Consider the following 15,890-nt stretch of genomic DNA (forward strand, 5'->3'; position numbering starts at 1 on the left):
GGGGCCTATCATGGGGAGGGGGGAGGGGGGAGGGATTGCATTGGGAGTTATACCTGATATAAATGACGAATTGATGGGTGCTGACGAGTTGATGGGTGCAGCACACCAACATGGCACAAGTATACATATGTAACAAACCTGCACGTTATGCACATGTACCCTAGAACTTAAAGTATAATTTAAAAAAAAAATCCACGCATGGATTTAAAAAATACAGATTTAACTGCATAGTGGAGTTACCAGTAATGTCTACTTTTATATTTATAGGAATCTCTGTTGTCCAGTTTTCCTGCAATGGGTACATATTACTTTTGATGGGGTTCAGAACATGCTACCACAAGATATGGCATCTTGGCATTTTGAATATTTAAAGCTGAATGAGTCTGAGAAACAGCATATGCTGGAAGGACTCTCTGAAGCAGGTCAGAAGGCCCTCGTGTGACAGGTCCCTCCCTAAACCTGGAGAAAAGGAGCATCCTTATCTCTGAAGATGGAGGGACACACGGAGAAGAAACTCCAGGAACCAGCCTTGGTAAGTTTCCCCTAGTTTACTACACTTAGCTCATATGCTTTTCCACAACTTTCCACTCTTCATGACACCTAGTATAAAAGCACTCAGGTTTAACTGATTCGTCAGATTTTCCTTCCTTATGAATGCTCTTGTGACACATAAAACTTGTATTAAATACATTTGTATGCTTTTCTCTTATTAATCTGTCATTTGTTATAGAACCCTAGCCAAGAAACTAAAATGGTTAAAGGGAAGATTTTTCCTACACTTTAAAGTGTACAAATATATATTTATTAAAGTTAGTTCCAATTATTATGTAGCCAATATTTACTGATTATTCTACTCCGTAGAGGCCAAGAAAGCCATACTCTTTCCTGATAGTTTCTTTTGTGTGACAAGACTTGCCACAGATGCAGGCAATGTTGGTATTATACTTTCCTTGACAGCTAGAATAACTTCTGCTAAGCTAGGCAACCACCTCTCTCCAAGTCATCCTTAATGCCTAATGACTGCTACTTCTTGCCTGACCTAGCTCCAGGGCTGACCCTTTCCTGTTTACCCCAAGGCCATGCCCATCTGAGGAACCACCTGGGCAGGTACCTTCCAACCAAATTGAAGTCAAGGATTCCATCCACTATCACTAGCCTAGCACAAACCAAGAGAGAGAAATCAAGGCGCCACATAGGGGTTAGGACAAGTAATCAAAGTCAGGTAGAAATTCCAGCAGGGTAGTATACAATTTGTATTTCCCTAGTGAGGCCCATTCTAGAATAATGGGAAATGTTCACTGTTGTCAGAATGCCAGAACGACATCAAACATTTAGCATGCTTTTTGTTTGTTTGTTTTTTTGCCGGACGGGTGTTACTTTTGTTTGATTTGGTTTTTCTGGCATCTGAAACTAAAGATAGGAAAGAATGATATTCATTCTCAACCTCGTGTGTAATTAACCACATCAGAAAAGGCTACTGTTAGATACAAAGAAACATTAACATACATTAGTTTCAAAAGGTTAAAGCCTTTCAGATGAACATTATTGGCAACTTCCTCCCCTGTGCAAGACAAAACTATGCATGGCTTATTCCCAGAGTCACCGGTCCTTTCCAAGGCACTCTATGCTGCCTCAGGGATGCAAACAATCATGGTACCTCCAGGAGAGAAGGAACACATGAATTCTGTCACCTCTTGACCCCAGGATCCAATTTCACAGCAATGGGTGAAAGGATTTTTTAGTCAAGAGATGATGTGAGATGCACAGATACCCCTTGGAGTCATTTGGGTGACAGCATTAAAGAGAATGAAATGAGCTGTCTTGAAATGGAGGACAAGTGCAGTCACTGCATCTGGAAAGTTAGGATCCTTGATATTCAAAGCTCGGGCTGGGCAAAAAATTCAAAGAGTAAAGGCTTTGGAGCTTTTCAAATTAAAACAAAACAAAACAAAACAAAAAAAGACTTTTTTTTTTTAATAAACTATTCAAAACTGTGGAAAACTTGCAAGAATCATATCATGAACATCCCATACTCTCTTCCCAAGATTCATCCATTTGCTATTATTTTGCCATATTTGCTTTATCTCTTCCTCCTCCTCTGCTCTCCTTCCCTCAAACAAACAAATGAAAAGTGGTTTTTGCTAAACCACTTGGGTGTAGGTGAGGACATCAAAAGCTTCTAGGAATAAGAATATCCTCTCACACATACAATTATCAAAATCAGGGACTTTAACAATGATACAATACTATCTAACATGTAATCCATATTTACTTTTCTTCAATCCCAAGAGTGTCCTGTATGGCCATTTTCCTCCAGTCTAGGATCGCATTGCTTTTAGTTGCCATGTCTCTTTAGCCTCCTTGAAGCTGGAATAATTTCTCAGCCTTCCTTTGCCCATCATGTCATTAACATTCTTGAAGAGGACAGGCCTATGGCTTTGCAGAGGATCTATGCTGGTCTGACTGTTACGTGAGGATTAGATTCACAGCACACGTTTTTGAAAGGCATACCACCTAAGTGATAGCATGTCCTTCTCATTGCATTACATCAGTTGGCACCTGATGAAACTTGGTCCCATTCTTGATGTGTTAACCTTGATTCTTTAAATAAGGTGTTTTCTGCCAGATTGCTCCACTGTATGTGTGTATATGTGCGGGTATTCCTCTTTTTCCCTTTTATAATTAATAATGTATGGGAAGATTTTTTTTCTGACTGTGTAAACACCCTACTAACCAACAAGCTTTCACTCAATGGTTTAACATCTATTGACAATTCTACTCTGAATCAATTATTACTATAATTGTTGTGAAAGAGTGATTATTCTAACTCTATCATTTCTTTCCCATTGATTAGTTGGTTTTCTAGTCCAAGAAACAGCTGCCCTTCCTCCCTTCTTTCTTTCTTTTAGTTATATCTTATTCATTTGATTCTTAAGTGTTTCAAGCTGGTTCCTGTGTCATTCACACAGGTCCTCATTTTTTTTTTTTTTTAAATCAGTTTCTTATTTTCTGGCACAACAAAAGGTTCCAGGCTTTTCTTGTCCTTTCCCTGCTCTGAATCTGAAATTAGTCATTGCTCTAAGCACGGGTCCCCAACCCCAACCACCAGGCTGCACACTGGTACCAGTCTGTGGCCTGTTAGGAACTGGCTGCACAGCAGGAGGTGAGCAGCGGGCAGGGGAACTTCACTGCCTGATCTCCACCTCCTGTCAGGTCAGCCGCATTAGATTCTCAAAGCAACATTAACCCTGTTGTAAACTGTGCATGCTCCTTGTGAGAATCTAACTAATGCCTGATGATTTTAGATGGAACAGTTTCATCCTGAAACCATCCCCGCTCCCCTGCCACCCATGGAAAAATTGTCTTCTACGAAACTAGTCCCTGGTGCCAAAAAGGTTGGGGCCCATTACTCTAAGGGCCCTTATTATTTTTAGTAGGGAATGCTATTTAGCAAGCAAGAGCTGGGCACTCAGTGTCTACACTGCTGCTAGGAGTGTCATTGCTTGCAGGCCCTTTAAGAGGGTAAGTAAGAATTATAAATATATATTGAGTCATGTCTTCTTATTGACACTTCTAATCTCCATCCAATAGCTCAGGCTCTTCCTTGCCTTTCCCCATCCATAGTTGTATTGCCCTCTTTCCACAGTGATAAGCCTGACTCCCCACAAAATAATACATTTACGTAATCCTACAATGGATACAAAATAATTTCAGGATTGTCCCACCAATAACACAACCAATGAAAAATGTGTAAAGTTCGAGATTTCTTTCCAGTACTTCCGTTGTTTGATCGAAGGTATAAAATCATGGTACTCTGTTCAAAATAACCCGAATTAGTATTGTTTTCCTATGTGTAATCATGTCATCCATTTGATATATAGTTAGGTTCATTTACTCTGTACTCAATTTCCCCCTAATCTTGTTATTTAACGTTATTTTTGAATATACAAACCATGAACATGGTTTCAAACGCAAAACTATATAAAAAGGTACTCAGAGAAGTACTGTATCACTGTCTTCCCTCCCTAACTCTTCTAATGCCATTCCCACCCTGTAGATTACCAATTTCATACCTTCCAGTTTATCCTTCCTGTGTACCCTTTTGCAAAAATAATCAGATACACAGATAAATATATTTTTACTTTCCCTTCTTTCTGCCTGAAATGCAGCATGCTCTACATAGTCTTCCACATTTTGCTTTTTGCACTACCAATACCTTCTGGTGATCACTCCAATCCCAATTCACAGGGATCTTCCTCATCCTATTTTCCAGCACACCACTGCATTAATGTATTATGGTTCATTCAAACACTCTCCTCAATACAATATAAATGCTGATGATGTTGCACATCTTATTATTATGAGAGAAGTTGAACATATTTTCATGTACTTAAGGACCCATTTTTATGTCAATTTTTGTGAACTTTCTAGGTCTTTGTTACTTTTCTACCGGATTTATGGTCTCTTTACTCTCCTCAATTTGTAGTAACTTTCTATATATTAGCAATATTAGCATTTTATCAGAAATATACCTTTGCAACTATCTCCTCCTGGTTTATTACTTGTGGTTTATGGGTTTTTTGCCATGCCAAAGAGGATTTTGTCTAATTTCTAACTTTACACCATCAGATTTTGCTACATCTGAAGTTTGAATTGTGAAAAACCTTTCCTTGTGCTTTTCCTTTCCGTTATAAAGCAATTTCTTATACTGCTTAATTTTTAAGTATCCCTCATTATACTATACATGGGAGTGTATGTAGGACAAAATCCTATTTGCCTACTGACTGCTGGGCAACTTCAAAGATGCATGACCTTTATTTCTGCAGGTCCTTCATTTCCTAGCTGCACATCCCTTTCATTTTCCCTAACCCCAGGTTTCCTCAGCAGGCCAGCTTCACTAGAGAGCTGTAAACTAAACCTAAATTACTAAATAACATATTACTCACTCATAAAACCATAGGAATCTTTCTCCAGAGCAAATAAGAATTGGTAGTACAAATCTGTTTTATAATCACATACTTTCACAAAGCAAAGATCACTAATAGAATACTTTATTGTCTCTTGTTGATGGGTATATTTTCTCTTATTATTTTTATTATCAAATAATCCATGTTTATTTTAGGAAAAAAATAAAACTATAGCTAGGCAAAAACAAATCAAAATGTTGGAACTGTTAATATTTTAGGGCATATATGTAAACATATACCTATTTGAAAACTCTCTTCTTTTTATACCTCTAAAAAAAACCCTCTCTTCTCTACTATACTTCCTATTTTGTAATCTGTTTCCATTTTCATTTAATATAAACATCTTTCCATGTTACTAAGTTGTCTGCAAAGGCATTTTAAAAGGCTACATGGTATATACTGTACAAAGACATAAAATATTGAACCAAATATTGTGCTCTCATGATTTTACAAAAATATCATAAACAACTCTGAGAAAATTTACGTAGACACACACCTTCATGAATTTGTTCAAATGCTTCTTTAAGATAAATACCTAGATGTGGAATTGCAGGATTAAATAGTATACAAGATTTTCAGGGTTTTGATATACATGGTCAAGTTGCCACCAGCAGTGTATGAAAATAACTATTTCCTTTGCCCACACCAAACCCACATTAGTGTTACCTTTCTCTGTAATCCTTTATATCTCCTGATTTAGCAAGACTAAACAATAGTATAAAGTTCTGCAAAAGCACCAGATAAGCAAATTTAGAACAAAACAGTACTGATGTCTGCCCAAAACACTGTAAACCTGTTCCCAGACTCTAAGCCTCTAAGCTGTCTACTGAAATGTCCTAAGAAACCATTTCACTCAGAGATGAACATTTTTTTCACTCTTCCTGCACAGTTTAGTCTTTATGATGTTAAAATCCCATACAACTTCCTAACAGTCCTTCACATTTTTCAGGAGCCCGAGTTTGGCTCTGGTTATAAATGCATAGGATAGATCCCATACAAGAAGCATAGACCTAAGACATTTGTGGAAAGAAATTTATGGGAAAGCTTCTCTCATCAGGGCTGTACCAATTAAAAATCCATAAATAATTCTCCCTTGTCAGTTTCTGTATAAACACATTGGCCTTAGAAATTTTTACTTCAGGTTCTAGTCTAATGGCCTACACTTCTAAATTATGCTTTTAATGGAAAAACAATAACATGAAATTTTTTTTTCCAGAACCATCTGTGCTTTCCCAAGAACATGTGACTACTACAGATAAACCCGCTACTTTGAACACCCAAATTACCCAGTTTAGGGTTCCAAAAGCGTAGGAAAATAATGCCATTCCTGAAAAACAGTACGTGATCAGAAACACTTGCTTTAAAATTCGATGTTTGGTGTGTGAAGCTTCTTAACAAGTGTTTATTAAACTGCATAATTTCAAAGCCTGGAGTGGTATATTGCAATGTTTTCCTGGGAGTTGATCACATTTGCATATCTTTTTACACTTCCTGTGAAATTAATATTGCCTTTTGTATCTTGAACTTAGCTAATATAACTTGCCATTTTTACTTTTCATTGCTATGAGTAATATAAAGTGAGCCCCCAAAGGGACCCCTGCAATGCCTACATAAGCTTTATTCTCTCACTGTTGTATTTTTTCATATGAATATATTAAATCAAGATTAATAAACCTTTGCAGAATCCACTGGTCCTGCAGAAAGGCAAGATTCATAATGGTAAAGGCTGCTCAGCAAATAAAGGAAACCTACTCCTAGGAAACCTACTCCTAAAACTGGAGCCAAAGGCCATGGTTCATGGAGCTCTTGTCACATCCAACAGTGTGCCAGAGACCCTCCACCTCACAGGAAGCCTTTCAACAGTCACTCAATATATGTGCAAAAGTGGCTTAACCACCAGGATACCAAAACCCAGCAGATGATTATTAGGCTGCTTTTGCTCAGGGATACATCTTTGTGACATGCCAAAAACTGACCATAATCCCAGGATTTTAAAAATTTCAGCTGGGCTTATGGGGATGGAATGTGATAATAAAGAAACAGGATGGTAGGAGCTGAGAAGAAGTGGAACATGATGAGAGGCTCCAAAAAGTAAATCAAATACAGAAAAGGGAAATCTCTCTGAACACTGCATACCACACTGGGCACAGGAGGCCTCAATTGAGCATCCCCAACTTGTTGGATCCCAGCAGCTACTTTGCCTAACTGAGAGTCTGCTCAAAGCTCGGGGAAACGTAAATGGCAATACAAAGAAAGTGCTGAGGGCAGCTTCAAGATAACAGGCTACTGGTATAAACAGGCTTCTGACCTTGTGAGGTCAGAAAGGCTCACTACCATGCCTTGTGCTGCTGTCATTGGTTCTCCCACCTCAAGATCATCTCCAACTCGGTCAAGAGGCAGAGTAATGGGGATTCAGGGTCACGATTAGGGTAAGGCAAATGAGACGCAAAATTTAAGTAGTACTAAAAACAACCTCCGTAGCCAGGTGTGGTGGCCATGCCTGAAGTCCTAGCTGCATTGGAGGCTGAGGTAGGAGGATCACTTGTTCCTAGGAGTTTGAGGCTATAGTGCACTATGATTGTACCTGTGAATAGTCACTGTACTCCAGCCTGAGCTGCATGGTGAGATGCCCATTTCAAGATAAAAGAAAAGAAAAACTCTCAGTAATCAAGATAATAATACTTCAGTGCAATATTTTTAGACATCAAAAAAATCATGGTGAAGAAAACAACATTTTAGATAAATATTAATGCCCTGCCAACCATATTTGAGCCTGCATGGACACTCCTACCTGTATTTTTAATATATTTTAAAAATTAATTTTTTTGGAGAACCTTAAAGTCATTGAAGAAATATTGAAAAATTGAAAAGTAGGTATCTTAAAACTTATGATATTAAATGTAAATATTTTATTTATACTAAAACCAGAATTCATTATGATTTCACTTTCCTGGCTCTAATGGGACAAAGTAATTTTGTTTTATTTTTTTGAGATGGAGCCTCTCTCTGTCACCCAGGCTGGAGTGCAGTGGTACAATCTCAGCTCACCACAAACTCCTCCTCCCAGGTTCAAGCAATTCTCTTGCCTCAGCCTCCCAAGTAGCTGGAACGACAGGTGTGTGCCACCATGCATGGCTAATATTTGTATTTTTAGTAGAGATGAGGTTTCCTGCGTTGGCAAGGCTTGGGGATAAAGTAATTTAAACATGTTTTCAAAATTTACTTTTTTGTTTATCTTCTTTTCAATGGAAGAATTACCATGTTTGACATTCTCTTACCACCTAGTGACAAACTTAAATGATTTTTAATTAAACAATTTACTTTCTTTAAATTAATTTCATTTTTTTCTTTAGCTTTAGGCTCCAAAATGGCTTGGCACTATACTAATCCTTATTTAAAATTTTGATATTTTGTTCATCACGGATTTTTCTGGCATTTATTTGATTTTTGAAAAAAAATTGAATTAAAGTATTTGTCTTGATCACTAAGTATCTTGACATTCTCTTAAATTGTGCACTACCTTGTTCCATCCAAGTCAAAGTCAAGGATGTAGCCATCTCAGACAAATAACATAATAATGACTTTAAGTGTGAAAAGAAGCCTAAGATCTTTTATTAAGTGAAAGAAGTATGTGGCAGAATAATATGTACAGTATGGGCTCATTTGCACTTAAGAAAAACCAGAAAAACATTTTAAAGAATAACTGTAAGTCATTATACTTCAAATAAACATTGATGGCAAAAGGCAAAAAGTGTAGTCACTGAAGAAAGAGGTTCTAAATCATGGTGCTGCAAAATAATACATCAGGTGTCCAAGTAGCAGTAACAACTAAGTATTACCCTCTGCTAACATCTGATATCTTTGAAAGATTGTCTGTACAATAATGTCATTCTCATTCACTTGTAGCTAGGTACTTTTTTTTTCTCTGGAGAAAGAGATGGGATTTCAGCATGTGTACTGGGATGACAAGCAAACACTGTAGGTTCAAGGGAGTTCATGGGCATCTCAACAATATGTGTCGTGGTGAAAAATATACTGAGAACCACTCATCTAGCTGCTATTGATCCTATTCCATAAGCTAGGAATATGGAGTAAGTACTGTTTCGCCCTTGCTTTGTTTTTTGTTGTTGTTGTTTGTTTGTTTGTTTTGGTACCTCCTCAGTATCCTCCTCTGTTAAGTAGTAGCACTTTTTGTTTGCTTTTTAGGCAGGTTTGTGGAGGTCTAATTTAAAAATAGTCAAATTTACCCTTTTAGTATATATTTATATGAATTCTGACAAATGCATATAGTTATGTAACAAATACCACAATCAAGATACAGAACATTTCTATCATCCCAAAAAGTTCCCAGGTACTTTGCCATAGTCAATCTTTTACCCTAATTTTGCAGCCCCTAGCAACCACTGATTTGTTTTCCCTATAATGTTGCCTGTTCAAAAACATCATATAAATGCAATCATAAACCATTTGTGTCTGACTTCTTAGTGTAAAGTATTTGAGATTCATCCATGTGATGCATATGTCAGTAATTTATGCCTTTTTATTGCTGAATAGCATCCTATTTTATGGATATACCACAGTTTATTTATCCATGGTAATAGGATTTGGATTATGATTTGGCAAATCACCCACACTTCCTTTCAGGTCATGTGGTTTATAAAGGGCTGACCCAACCCTAGTTCCAGAGATGCCCATAGCCACGCCTGATCAAACAATATATTCAGTCAACCTGATAATATAGATGGTTTAGAGGTAGGCGCATGGTTTGATGCAACAATTTTCAATTCAAGACAACTGATAAAACTATTGAAAAGAAGTTGCTGATGGTATAATGGAAGCTGTTTCTGGTAGCTACTGCACCACCACAAGGGAGCCCCAGCTTGAGGATAATAAAGCCAACAGGAAGCAAAGTGCAACTAAGTGGGATGAGATATATTCCCAACCTATTTTGAGCACCTGGATCCAGACATGCCTAAAGATCTACCTGTAGACCTGTCAGTTATACGAGCCTACAAAATTCCTTCTAGCCTAGGCCAACTTTGATTATATCCCTCATTCCTGAAACTAAAATCTCTTGACTCCACAGCATAGAAAGAAATCTTTCATCAAGGAGCTTACAAGAGAGTCTTGGAAATAAGACACAAAAAATGGTTTTGACATCAGACACCCCAACTTTACCACTTTACTACTTCCTAAGTATACAATGTCAAGAATTTTCTTTACTCCTATAAACCTATATTTCCTCATTTCCAAAATGGAGAGAATAATTTCTTACCCATTCTAAAATATTACCTTGAGAATCAAAAAAAAAAAAAAAAACTAAGTTGGTTCAAATGCAAAAGAAAAATAAAATGTATGATTATTATACACACAAAATAATTTGTATATGAAAAGGAGATAGTAAGTGATGATGGTGATAAGAGAGAAAATCAAGAGGCATTATAAGGATCAATGCAGAACTCCACTGCTATATAAGGATCAATGAACAATAATTGTAACTAGTGGTATTTCTTGGGTATATTCTTGTGTTAGGCATTGTGTTAGGTATTCTACCTACATTATACCATTTGACATTCTAAATATCACTAAAGTAACTTTTTAAACCCATTTTTGATTAGGCTTAGAGAACATAAAATACTTTTTAAGTTAAAGTAATAACTGGCAGAGGCCAAATAAAAATCTAAATCTGGACCGCTGAAGCTAGTGCACACTTCTAAGTTAGATGGAAGGCATGAAGCCAACGCTCTGAAAAGTAAAATTCAGTTATAAAAACCATCACAACACGATTAATTTAGCAACTTCATTCCTTTATACATAATTGTGCAGAGTGCATCTAACTCATTAAGACGTAGAATGTTTATACTGTCATATAATATTATCACATGGTAATAAATGAAGTTGCACTATATCTCTAAACATCTGGATTTCTGAGCCAATTTTACACATTTAATTCAGCTATTTGGTGTCTTCAACACATAGCAAAAATACACAAGGAAAAAAATGACTGTACATCTGGCATCAAGATGGCTCCAAGAATTGGACTGCCAATGAGGAAGTCAGGTTTTTCTAGCCTATATCCTCTGGAGGATACATACCCAAAATAGCACTGTTTCCAAAGTAACCACGATCAAGAAAGGAGACTCCACAGCGGAAACAAGAATGAATAAGACAGGTCTAGCCCTCTTCAAAAGCTGAACCTTCCCTCCCAGGATCCAAGGTACTTAGGGTTTCTCATACATGACAACCTATAAACCAGAAAGAGTATCACTTGTTTGTGTTTCGCATTTTCCAGCTTTGGTGCTAATTGGGTTTTGCAGAGGTAGCATGATCTGTAAGACACTTAATCTCTTTAGAATTTCATTTATTCATCCATCCTTTCAGTTACTCAGTGATGACTTCTATCAGCTGAGCCCTGCACTAATTATCCAAAATTCCCAATCTTCCTGCCTAGGAGATGTAGGGAGAGGTAAGGAGTATAGCTTCTCCATTTTCTCCTTTCCCTTTAGTAACCAACCTCTACTGGAATTAATCCTTTGAGTTCAGCTGGGCCTTGAGATCCAACATGATCCGTTTTAAAAATCAAGGCAACTATTAATGTAAAAACAAAACAATACAAGTATTAGAAGAAAACATGAGTGAATTTCTGTACAACTAGATGTGGGGAAAGCCTTTCTAACTATGACTCAAATCCAAATGCAAAAAAAGAAAAAAAAAAGATTGAGAATTTCAATTACCTGAATTTTAAAAAATTTGCATGGCAAAAAATACCATAAGCAAAATCAAAACTAAGTGCCTGTTCGGAGAAAACATTTGTAAAATATATCACAGATTAAGCACCAATCGCCCCTATATGTATTTTAAAATTCTTGGCCGGGAGCAGTAGCTCATGCCTGTAATCCCAGCACTTTGGGAGGCTGAGGCAGGTGGATCACCATCGTGGTCAGGAGTTCAAGAGAGCCTGGCCAAGAGGGTGAAACCCCGTCTCTACTAAAACTACAAAAATTAGCCAGGCATGGTGGCAGGCGCCTATAATCCCAGCTACTCAGGAGGCTGAGGCACAGAATTGCTTGAACCCAGGAGGTGGAGGTTGCAGTGAGCCGAGATCACACTAGCCTGGGCTCCAGCCTGGGCAACAGAGTGAGACTCCATCAAAACAAAAAACATTCTTAAAACCCATGTTTAGAATAAGCAAAATAGAAGAACAAGTAGTTCACAGAAGACTATATAGGAATTGCCCTTAAACATATGAAAATATGCTTAATTTTACTTATAATAAGGGAAAAGCAAATTAAAACTGCACTAAGAATTATAACCATATTACTCTAACATAAGAGGTTATCAATAGGAGAAACTGGGTGTGGTGTACACAGGAACCCTTTACTATCTTCACAGCTTTTCTGTAAGCCGAAAACTCTTCTTAACAAAAAAGTTGATTTAAAAAAACTACATTGAGATACTATTTCTTGCCTACCAGACTGTCAAAAGTTGAAAAACTTGACAATATACTCTGTTAGCAGACAGAGTGTAGAGCAACAGTCCCTCTCATGAATTGCTAGTTACAGTGCAAAAGGGTATAACCTGTATAAAGGGAAATTTGGCATTAGTTAACAAACTATGTATCTATTTCCTTTTCTATCTACATACCTATCTATATATTTACTTACCAGCAATGTCAGTTACAGCATTCACCCTGAACATACACTTTCAACTGTGTGAAAAAACATGGACGTAAAATTATTCACTGTAGTGTTATTTCCAGTAAAAAATACTGGAAAGAATCTAAATGCCATCCACAGACACAACTAATAGTAGTCCTTTGTGTGAACAACCAATATATACAAAGAACTACTACTCAACTGTAATAAGGAACAAGGCGGATCTTTATAAAATGATATGAAATAATTGCCAGGATAAAAAAGCAAAGTGAAAGAGTGTACATAGCATGCTAACTTCTGTATAAAAAGGAAGCATATGTATATATGTATGTATTTGCTACTTTTTATAATAAACACATGAAGAATAAACCAGAAACTAATGAAAATATTTCCAAAGAGGGTGAGTAAAAATGGAATTGGAAGGGTAGGGATGGAGTGGGACTTTCTTGAACAAATTTTTTTTCTAGTTTTGAATTGAACCACATCAGTTTTGACTTGAACCATGTAAAATTTTACATATTTGAAATAAAAACGTTAAAAAGGATTTACAAAACAAAACCTAAACTTGTATACAGGCAGGACATAAATGGATCTAATGATATATCACATCAACATAAATAATCACAGAGGAAAAAACTAAATTCAAATAATTTCTGAAGACAGTATTCTGAACGTATATCCTTAGTGGAATATTAGGAAAAAAATAAGTCCAAATAAATCTTGAACTTTACTTAGTAGATTGATTGTCAGGAGGGATATTGATATAGTAATTCTGAAACTATTTTCTGTGTACTATAGGATAGAGCAAATGAATCAATGCCTTAGGATCTCACTGTGGAATAAAGGAGACACAAATATGAAATGAGGGAAAGTGCGGAAGAATCCTGTGATGCTGAATTTGAGTGGTTGAGTTGCACATGGTAACATACATGCATCTATCTATCTATCTGTCTATGTATCTACCTATCTAACCTATCTAATCTACCTATCTCCTAGTGGCAATGGCACCCCAGTAGCAAAGAGCCCACCTAGTGGCCAAAACTTTCTTTCTAAATTCCATTCTCCACTAAAGGGAGACAGGGCTTGACTGATTCTTGACTGGGGTAGGGAAAATGTAAGGTAAGGTTGATATATCTTTTTGTAATCAAGGACATACTCAAAGACTGATGGAGACTTGTCAAAACAATATAGGAACTAGCATCAGAGGATCCTACTGGCTAAATGAGGGACAATTTGAGGCTCACGAAAGAATAAGGAGCTAAGTATAGCTGTATCATTTTGTGGAACTTCATTGAGCTGTGTGCTTGTAATTTGTTATTTTTCTGTAGGAATGCTGTATTTCAGCACAAAATATAGTGTCCTTTTTTTAAGAAAGCTATGACACAAGCAGCAAATAAGACATATAATTTACTTTAGCAGAAAGGAAGACCCATGCTCTATGAATAAATTGTTCTGATTATACTGATGATCATCCATCCTACTATGGATACAGAGGTGGGGACCTCTTTTGGTAACAAACAACGTCAGCCAAGAAATGTGTAATGATAATACAAAGAGAAAAACATCATTAGGCACAAATCATCGATGGACAATAGAATCCATGACTGAAAGGTTCTTGGGACACAAAATAGTTACCCAGTCTCAAAGTATCACCCCACAGATACTAATTTCAAAGCAAAACAAAAAACAAAACAAAACAAAAACCTTAAAAATGGAGTGACCTGGAGAATATCTGAGATCAAACAACATCACCAAAAATGGCACAAACAAATTATGTGACTCTGCTGTGATCCAGTGTGAAGCAGGCAACATTACCTAGGTAGCACTTTTGCCTACAGTGAGGAACAACTGGACAGATCCACACTGTATGGCATCCCACAAACACTGGGTTGGAATCTCCAAAAATACAGACTCACGAAAGAGAAATAAAAGGCAGGAGAATATTCTAGATTAAGAAAGTCCAAAGAGACAAAATAACTAAGTGAAATGTGTAATCCTTGGTTGTATTCTAAAAAGAAAACAGAAATAAGGAAAAAGAGACATTACAAGGTATGAGGGAAACATTTAATGGAAACATTTGAATATATTAGATTACATATCAATGTTAATTTTCATGTGGAGGGTGATAATAGTGTTATGGTTACATAGTCATCTTAGGAGATACAAGGTTAAATGTCAGGGGGTAATATGATATCTACAACTGAAATGCAAATGATTTTTTGAAGTATAATAAATGAGAGGAAAAAAAGCCAATGAACAATTACAACAAAATGTTAGTAACTGAATCCTCAAGGGGGAAGAGTAATTGGGACAGACTGCACAAAAATTAATCAAGGATAGTTAGCATATTTTGAAGGCTCACTGTGTCAGGCCCTATTTAGAGAGGTTTGCAATATTAACTCATTTAATCCTTGCGATAACTCTATGTGATTGATACTACACATATCCATTTTACAGACAAAATTGAAACCTATAGAAGTAAAATAACTTGCCCAGGCTAGTAAGTGGAGTAGCTGGAATTTGAAGTTAATAAATTTAGAGTCAAAGTTTATTATCATAGCCACAATACTCTGCCCTTCAAATAAATAAGTCTGTTTAGAGGAGTAAACACATTAATCATGCCAATCTTATGATTACATGCAACTGATATCTCCTGTGTGCCCAGTGCAGAATTCTGGAGGGTCCAATTAGTTCTCTTTCCTGTGCTGGAAAGAAGATCAGCAATAAGTGGAATTCTGGGGTGGAATGGAGTGGGGGTGTTAAATTTTACAAACACAGCATCCAAAAATAGCATATTCAGTTATGAGTATTATTTTTAAAATAGAGAATATAAAGAAAGTCTGAAGATCAATATTTAAATCAAAGAAAAAAGAACAAAACTACAGGTGCTGTGAGGTTTAGACTATGCTGAAAATGCCATTATAAAGTGGTCCATTTCCTCAGTAGGTAGCCCCAAAAGACCCCTGACACAGTAGAAATTATATCATTAGTCAATTAATCAGTTTTCTTTCACAATGGCACAATGTGGTGCCCTCTTTAACTCAATAGAGTAACCAGCTCACCAACAGTATCTAGAAAAGAGGAAAGTCACAGAATGGAAAAACAGACACAAAAAGCTATGGAGAAGAGAGACTGAAACAGACAAAGGCAGCTGTACTATAAAAGAAAGTGAGAAGTGGAAAGGGAAATGTCAGGAATCAAAGGTTAAAAGAGAAAAGATCAGGATATAAAAAGATATAGAAGTCTCTTATGAAAAAAAAAAAAAAAA

The sequence above is a fragment of the Rhinopithecus bieti genome, unplaced genomic scaffold, assembly GCF_001698545.2.
Source record: "Rhinopithecus bieti isolate Rb0 unplaced genomic scaffold, ASM169854v2 scaffold_21649, whole genome shotgun sequence".
Taxonomy (NCBI): Eukaryota; Metazoa; Chordata; class Mammalia; order Primates; family Cercopithecidae; genus Rhinopithecus; species Rhinopithecus bieti.